Source organism: Microtus pennsylvanicus, chromosome 4 (assembly GCF_037038515.1).
Source record: "Microtus pennsylvanicus isolate mMicPen1 chromosome 4, mMicPen1.hap1, whole genome shotgun sequence".
Taxonomy (NCBI): domain Eukaryota; kingdom Metazoa; phylum Chordata; class Mammalia; order Rodentia; family Cricetidae; genus Microtus; species Microtus pennsylvanicus.
In genome coordinates this window covers 56961130-56969459 of record NC_134582.1, presented here as the reverse complement: position 1 = coordinate 56969459, position 8330 = coordinate 56961130, and the positions used below count along the sequence as shown (strand labels likewise).

The window sequence follows — 8330 nt, the reverse complement described above, 5'->3', positions numbered from 1 at the left end:
GCAGAGGCAGATGGATCTCTGAGTTCAAGGCCAACCTCGTCTACAGAGCACGTTCAAGGACAGCCAAGGCTATGAAAAGAAACTCCATCTCAAAGAACAAAACAAACAAAAAACCACCCCTTCCCCAAAAATAAAAAAGAAAAGAAAGGAAGCAATCTGTTGTGCTTCCATCCTCACGTCTCCAGAGTCTTCTGTATTACTAAGTCAATCCCAGGAAACAGGAAATGGAAATGAGGTGCTTTGATTACATCCCCTGTTCACACAAATGCTGTGGCACACCCCGGGTGACACCAGGTGACTGACAGTCCATCTTCCTATAGAAGCACCATGACACGCTGACTTTAGTTGAGAAACATGTTTTCTACACAACCTTCTGACGGTTGGACCGAGGGAGTACAAAGATAGCATTGGTTGTCCCACCTAGGCTGGAGTACCCTAACAAAACGTATCCTCGAAGGATATAAACAGTAGGCAAGTTTGTTCTGCAACTATCCTGAACTCAAAAAGGAAGCCGCTAACATCATCCCAAAACGAGTAGGGATAGCTACAGCTCTTTTACCTGGACATCCTTACGCCAACTTTTACCTTCTAGTAACCAGTCCTCTCCCCAGTGACCTGCCCCTGCTTCTGAAGAACTGATGCTGTTGTCCCTAAAAACATGGTAGGGCAATTCTCACAGCTCTGCAGCCCACAGCCCCGTAAGCCATGCCTGAGCCTCTAGCAGTGACAAATTGTTCCATTTCCCAAATCCATTTTCCACTTCTTCCATCCATAAAATATCCAAACAACATATATGAAGACCCTTCTCTTATCTCTAGACCTTAAAAGTTCCAAGGCTGAGATCTGGCGAACCTGACGAGGTGACTCAAAAGTACAGCGGTAGTTCATATCTACCTTGGCCACACTAAATTGGTTTCCCTGATGTATTATATTAGTATCATTTATCAAAACAGAGGAACGAAGAACATGTAAAGACTAACACGATTATTCTAATAATGTTGATATAGCACACATACTGGGAGTTTCCTTTTTAGAATAGTTGTGTATGTGTATAAGTGTGTGAATGTGGAATGTATATGTGTGTGAGAAAGTGTGTGTGTGTGTGTGAGAGGGTTTGTGTGTGAGAAAAAGAGTTGTGTGAGACTATGAATGTGGGTTTGAGTGTGTGTGTGTGTGTATGTGAGTGTGTGTGTGTGTGAGGAAAAGGGGTGTGTGAGAGAGAGTGTATGTGACGGTATGTGGATGAGTGTGTGAATGTGCATTTGAGTGTGTATATGAGAGTGTATGTGAGAGTGTGGATGTGTGTGTGAGTGGGTGTGTGCTTCTCTGTGTATGCACCGGAGCTGTGCATACATGTGGAGCTCAGGGGACATCCTCAAGTGCCACTTCTCACCTTCCACCGTGAGATGGGTCTCCTTTGCTCGGCATACTCCAGTTTAACTGGCCCTCCAGTCTCCAGAGACTCTCCGGTCTCCTCTCTCCTCTCACCACAGCAGTGATGTGATTACAGAGGTTCTCCACTGTGTCTCAGTTTACACAGGTTTGGAGATCTGAACTCAGATCCTTACATTTTCACAGTGGACATTAACCCACAGAGCCACCTCTTCCATCCCAAGAGAATTTCTTTTTAAATATTTATTCGGGGTGGGTGAGATGGATCAGTGGGAAAGGCTCCTGATGCCAAGCTCGAGGTCCTGAGTTCAATCCCTGCTCTACATGGTGGAAGCAGAGGACTGACTGACTATCCAACAAGCTGTGCCATGCAGGCACACCTACACGAAATAATAAAAGATATGTCATTAAAAGAGCCCTATTGGTTGGGGCCAGCACAAGAGAGAATAAACTAAATGAAGAACGTACACACAAAAGAAAACTGCTTGATGTTACAGCACGGGTGAACCTTGAAAACATTACTCGAAGGGAAATAAGTCAGGTATCATGTAACAGAGACAGAAAGCATGGGAGGGAAAGAAGGACTATTAACAGGTGCAGTGTTCTGTTTGGGATGACAAAAGAGCTCCCCCGTAAACAGTGCTGGTGGCTGTGCCACACTGAAGTGTAGTTACTGCCAGAGTTCCACACTCAAAAGGACTAAATGGCAAATGTTATGTTAGCCATAATTACCGAAATGCAAAAGAAAAATCTAGGTTGAATTTTTATTATGAAAAACTCCAAGAATATACAAAGTTAAAAGTATAATGAACCTGCTGGCATAGACCCTTAATCTCAGTATGCCAAAAATCAAGTAATTATCAATTCCTTGCTAATCCTTTACACACTAAGTCCATCCGGGACCACACAACCGCAAGCCTCACACTTTCCATTGCTGCATATGTCTTTATTTCAAAATGCTTCTCCACAATAAATGGTTTCCTTACCAGTAAATTTGTATATCTCATTAAGAACTGAGATCTGGCTCTGGGTGGGAGTGGGTGGCTGGAGAGATGGCTCAGCAGTTAAGAGCACTGACTGTTCTTCCAGGGAACCCAGGTTCGATTTCCAACACCCACATGGCAGCTCACAACTGCCTGTAACTCTAGTTCCAGGGGTCTGACAACTTCTCAGACATACATGCAGGCAAAAATCAAAACAAAAGAAAAATAACTCAGGTTGGGGTTAGTAGAATATAGACAAAGCTCTCGGTTCCGTTCTTTAGACCACACAAGCACACACCTGCAATTCCAGCACTCAGGAGGTAGAAGCAATTGAATCAGAAGTTCACTTTGCTGTGGGACAACCCTTTTGTATGCTGTGAATATGTTGTAATATCATTGGCCAATAAAGCAGCTGCTTTGTCTTATAGCAAGGCAGATAGAGCCAGGCAGGAAATCCAAGGGAGAAAAAGGGCAGAGTCAGGGAGATACAGGGGAGATACCAGCCAGCCACTGGAGGAACAAGATGTCAGAGAACTGGTAAGTCATGGGCCACTTGGCAATATATAGATTAATAGAAATGGGTTAATTTCAATGTAATAACTAGTTAGCAATAAGGCTGAGCAATAGGCCAAACAGTTTATAATTACTATTATGCCTCTGAGTGATTATTTTAAAAGCGGCTGTTTGGCCAGGCGGGACAAGAAAGCCTCTGTTTTCACAAGGTCATCCTTGCCTAAGAATGAGTCTAAGAGTAACCAAAGAAGCTGTCAAACAGCAACAACAAAACCCCCAAACACCTTCTGTCAGATTTTTCCTCGTTGTCTCAGAGTGAGCACAACACATCTCTTCTTCAGTGTGTCTATGGCTGCCTGACTCTGATACACTATATCTCAAACACTGGTAGGCTTGATACTTTGAGATAGGTAATCCTTCAGTGTCTGCTACAGTTTAAATGTGTCCTTCCGAAGCTCATTGGTACAAACTTGACTGTAGTTGTTTGAAACATGGTCTCATGCAGTCCAGGCAGGGTTTAAACGCACTATATAGCCAAGACTAGCCTTGAACTCCTGATCCCTATGCCTGGTGTTCCTATGCGAGCTGGAGATGTCATACCCAAAGGTTACCGGTGTTCAGAGATGCAGCCTTTGGAAATGATTACTAGGAGGTGAGGTCATGAGGGTGTGTTCCCCTATGACACCGTTGGTTACTTTCCGAGAAGAGAAAGTCAAAACTGCCTGTTTTGTTTTGCCGTTTGATGCTCCCTCCCATATTAGCATGCAGCAATAAGGCCCTTAATAGGCTAAGTGGACACCATCACCATGATCCTGAGTCTGGAGCCAATAAATTACTTGCTTAAATATAAATTATCCAACCTCAGGAGTTTTGTTACCACAACAGAAGCAAACAAAGTCAGAAGTGGTACTATGGACCAGCAGCATGGTGGCTGATGTAAACCACAAAGTACAGCTCTTGACCTTGTGACATTGTGAGAAGGCCACCGCAGTCTGAGGTGCTCTGGCTGGCATGCCACGGGGTACCACTCCTCCAAAGCTGCCCTGATGAACTTCACTGAATTGCTTCTCGATCCCCCTTTGCTTCATGAGTATATAATTCTTTTCTTTTTCTTTTTCTTTTTCCTTTCTCCCCGCCCCAAGACAGGGTATCTCTGTGTAATATCCCTGGCTGTCTTAGACCTTGATTTGTAGATCAGGCTGACTTTGAACTCACAGAAATCCACCTACCATTGCTTCCCAAGTACTGGGATTAAAGGTGTAGTAATATGAGCGGCGGGGCTGCGTCCCCAGCACCCCGGCTGCCTGGCTAGCTTATGCCCGAAATAACAACATACAAACTGTATTCATTTAATCACTGCTTGGCCCATTTCTATCTAGCCTCTTCTAGGCTAATTCTCACATATTAATTTAGCCCATTTCTAATCATCTGTGTAGTGCCCCTAGGTGCGCTTACAGGGAAGATTCTAGCCTATGTCCATCCTGGGTCGGAGCTTCATTGCGTGCATCTGCCTGGGAGCTGGGAGCATGGCGTCTCTCTGAGGCGTCTGCTCCCAAGAGGAGAGCTGTGGAGTCTGAGCTCACTTCCTCTTCCTCCCTGCGTTCTGTTCTGTTTACTCCTCCTACCTATCTTCTAACCAATGAGGGCCAAGCAGTTTCTTTTTATTTAACCAATGACCTTCCTCCATCATAAAGTGCTCACCACCACTCTGGGATATGAGTGTTTAAATTTTGTTGTTGTTGCTGAAGACAGGGTTTCTGTGTAGCCTTGGCTGTACTGAAACTCGCTCTGTACACCAGGCTGGCCTTGAACTCAGAGATCCAGAGTGCTGGGATTAGGTGTACACCCCCGCTGCCAAGTAGAACATATAATATTCAAGTGCTGGGATGGCTTCATTTTATTGTAGCCAGTGGTTTATTCTTACTGGGACCTCCCCAGGAAGCTTTTGGAAGGTCAGATAAGCTTTGGCAGATCTTTTAAGAACTCCACAGAAAGCTGAGGCCTTATGGTCCAGTCTTCCCGAAATGTTAGTCATTTCTACAGTAGCCCAGCCATCATTTTCTCAAATGAGCAAGTCATTGAGATTCATCTCCCCACGGGGGTTTATTTTGTTACAGTTCTGATGCAGGCGAGAAGCTTGCTTATTCATGCATTGCCCCAGCACGTACAAAACGAGCCCATCTTGACTTCTGCATGACACCTCAGTGGATATTTGAAAAACACATTATAACCAGTCATACAATCATTTACCAAACCTACGTGTGAGAAAGAGCTTGAAAGCAACTTCTGATATGGAACTCCCCTGGCCCTATCAGCTCACCTTCTGTGATGGTTAATCTTCACTGTTGACTGGGAAGGATCACCCCTCTGGATGTTCCTGAAGTGTTTAACCGAGATGGGAAGACTTGCCTTGAATACAGACAGCACCATTTCAATGGCTGGAATCCTAGACTGAATGAAAAAAATGAAGGAAAGAAGGAAAGAAGGAAAGAAGGAAAGAAGGAAGGAAGGAAGGAAGGAAGGAAGGAAGGAAGGAAGGATGGAAGGAAGGAAGGAAAGCATATGGCAGCACATTCCTGTAATCTCAGCACTTGGGACGTGCAGGAAGCTTAGGGTCTAAGGCTATCCTTGGCTACATAGGGAGTTTAAGGATGGCCTGGACTACAGGAGATTCTATCTCAAAGAATCTATGACGTCACTACAAAGAAAATACTAGACTAAAAAAGAGAAAGTTGTTGGGCCTCTGGCATCCCTTCTGCTTGGCCCCCACAGACCGTGGTGCCCTGGCTGGCATTTTCCACCACAGTGGACAGCATCCCTCCCAGCTGTGAGTCAAAATGAAACTCCTCCTCTCTTAAGGAGCCTGGCAGGTGTTTACTCACAGAGTTGAAAGAGTAAGGGCTCCATCTCCGCTGTAGGAGAGGCTGGCCTTGTGCTCAGAGGGACCAGGTATTCTGAGGAAAACACTATCATACAACATCTACATCAGGTAAGACCACACTGTGATCTCCAAAAGGTGATACAAAAACGAATTATAAGGCCTTCAGAGATGGCTCAGCTGCAAAGAACACTTGTTGCTCAATTCCCGGCACCAGGCACACACGTGATATATCAATGTACATGCAGGCAAAACACATGCATAAATTATTTACTTTATGCATATGAGTGTTTTGCCTGAATATATGGGTTTTACATTAGTACAGCGCCCCTGGAGGCCAGAAGAAGGCATCAGGCCCCCTGGAACTGGAGCTCAAGACAGCTGTGAGCCACCATGTGAATGCTGGGAAACTGAATGGGATCCTCTGCAAGAGCAACAAATACTCTTAATTGCTGAGCCATCCCTTCAGCCCGTAAATAAATATTTTTAAGATGGTAATTTTATTAGGTCTCATCTAAGTAAAAACACATGCAGGATGGGTCAGTATGTAAATAACAAAGGCCGGCTTCCTAGAATGCCCCACAGGAATCCTGTCTACTGAGTATCCATGCACCATGCATGCCCTTCGATGTCGCTTCTCTATGGCGCCCCCTGCTGTACATGCTTTCTCACTGAAGAAAGTCAACACCCACTTACTCAGCTGCAGGGATGTGTTTGTACCTGGCAGTCCTTGTTAGAGAACAAGGGCCTTCTCAACAATTAATATGGGCCAGGCACTGGGAATATAACAGTGGCTAAAACGGACAAAAATTTCTCAGACCTTACGTGGAAGTGAAGAACGAGCCGTTTAGTGTCAAGTGTAAAACACGGCATCAGTTTATGCCTAGTGGTTTAAGGCAAATTGAGGCAGGAAATGGCTGTTTGGGTTCTGGAATTTTCCAACTGGTTTGGCAGGAAAAGCCCTGCTGAGATGACATTTCAAAATGTGAAGGAGGAAAGCAGGAACTCATATTTAATAAAGGATGTGCAAGCACAAGGAAGGCTTGGGGCCTAGCACGGTGACCAGAGAGGAAAAGAACATGAGGAAGAAAGCAGTTCATAGGCGGGCCCTGCAAGGGCTTTGGCTTTTACTCTGAGAGACATAGCAAGTTGTTGGAAGGCATTTGAACAGGAGAACAGCATGGTCTGGCATTTTAATTAAAAAACAAAAGCACTCTTGTCTGTTCTGACACAAAGAACCCAGAAGAGGTGGGACACCCGATCTCCAGAGACCAATTACTGCTGGCATAAGAAGAGAGGAGCAGGCAGGCTCTGGGTGAGTTGAGAAGGTAGAACAGACCAGGCTGACAGACGGGGATGGAGATGAGAGACAGAGAGGTCAAAGATGTTAAGGTTTTCAGCTGAGCTAAAACCAGAAGACTGGAGTTATCATTAGCTGAGACAGAGAAGACAGTAGGAAGCCACAGATATGAGGGAAAAAACAACAGGAATTCATATTAAATTTTAAGCAATAAGTGGCAATGTTGGGTAGGCAAATTCAGAGCAGTCTGCACTATAGCTGTAATTTGGGGAGCACGGGTATAGACAGTTGGCTCTACAATTGAGACTGGATGAGGTCACCAAGAAGGACGTGCAGACAGATGGACGTCAACGGGTGAATTCAGGCTAATGCCCCAAATGTTCAGAGGTTGGGAAGGGAGAAGAGATAAAACTACACATATTCAAAATAATGGCCACCAGCATCAGGGGAAACAGCAGTATGGAATCTTGGGACCTGGGGAAATGCTTTGGAAGACACGAATAGTCAGCTATTGAGTTCTGCTGGGAGATGGTAGGATGAGGTCTGAGACTCCACTGTTACAATTACCAGTGCCCTGTCTGGGCCTTTCAGGAGAAACACCTGATTTCTTAGCATTATTTTAATTGTTTTGTGTGTGTGTGTTTGTGTGTGTGTTTGTGTGTGTGTGCCCGTGTGTGTGTGTGTGTGTGTGTGTGTGCATATGCATCTGGGAGTCTTGGGGGCTAGAAGAGGGTGCTAGATATCCTGGGATGGAGTAACAGGCAGTTGTGAGAGCTGCCCAGTGGAGGTACAGGGAATCAAACTTGGGTACTCTGCAAGAGCAGCAAATGTTCTTGACCACTGTACCCCTGGAGAGAGTCATCTCTCCAGCCTTTCCTTAACAATTTTTAAAAATAAAGTATCACTATCTAGCATGATGTATAACTTACCCATTTATCTTCTCTCTTGTCTACCTGCTATTACATTAAATTAAAGCTTCATGAGGGCAGAGATTTGGGTCTGTTTTGCTAATTAACACAACAGTAAGTCCAATGAGATGCTTATAATCCTAGCACTTGGAAGGCTGAAGCAGGAAGGTTGCTGCAAGTTTGAGGCCAGCCTGGACTCCATAGTTCAAGGCTAGCCTGGGTAACATATTGGAACAATGTCCCCACCAGGGAAGAGAGTGCTCTTGTTTATTTGTGACACTGTCATCATTTAACTGTTATCAGATTCTGATTTGGCACAAACAACCTTCTTCATCATTAAAAACCCATGGGATGCT

At 44.8% G+C, this 8330-nt stretch overlaps 1 pseudogene; it reads left to right on the top strand.

Moving 5' to 3' along the window:
• Positions 1-8212: 8212 nt before the first annotated feature.
• On the top strand, positions 8213-8303 carry LOC142849118 (small nucleolar RNA SNORA24; annotated as a pseudogene).
• The last annotated feature ends 27 nt before the right edge of the window (positions 8304-8330 follow it).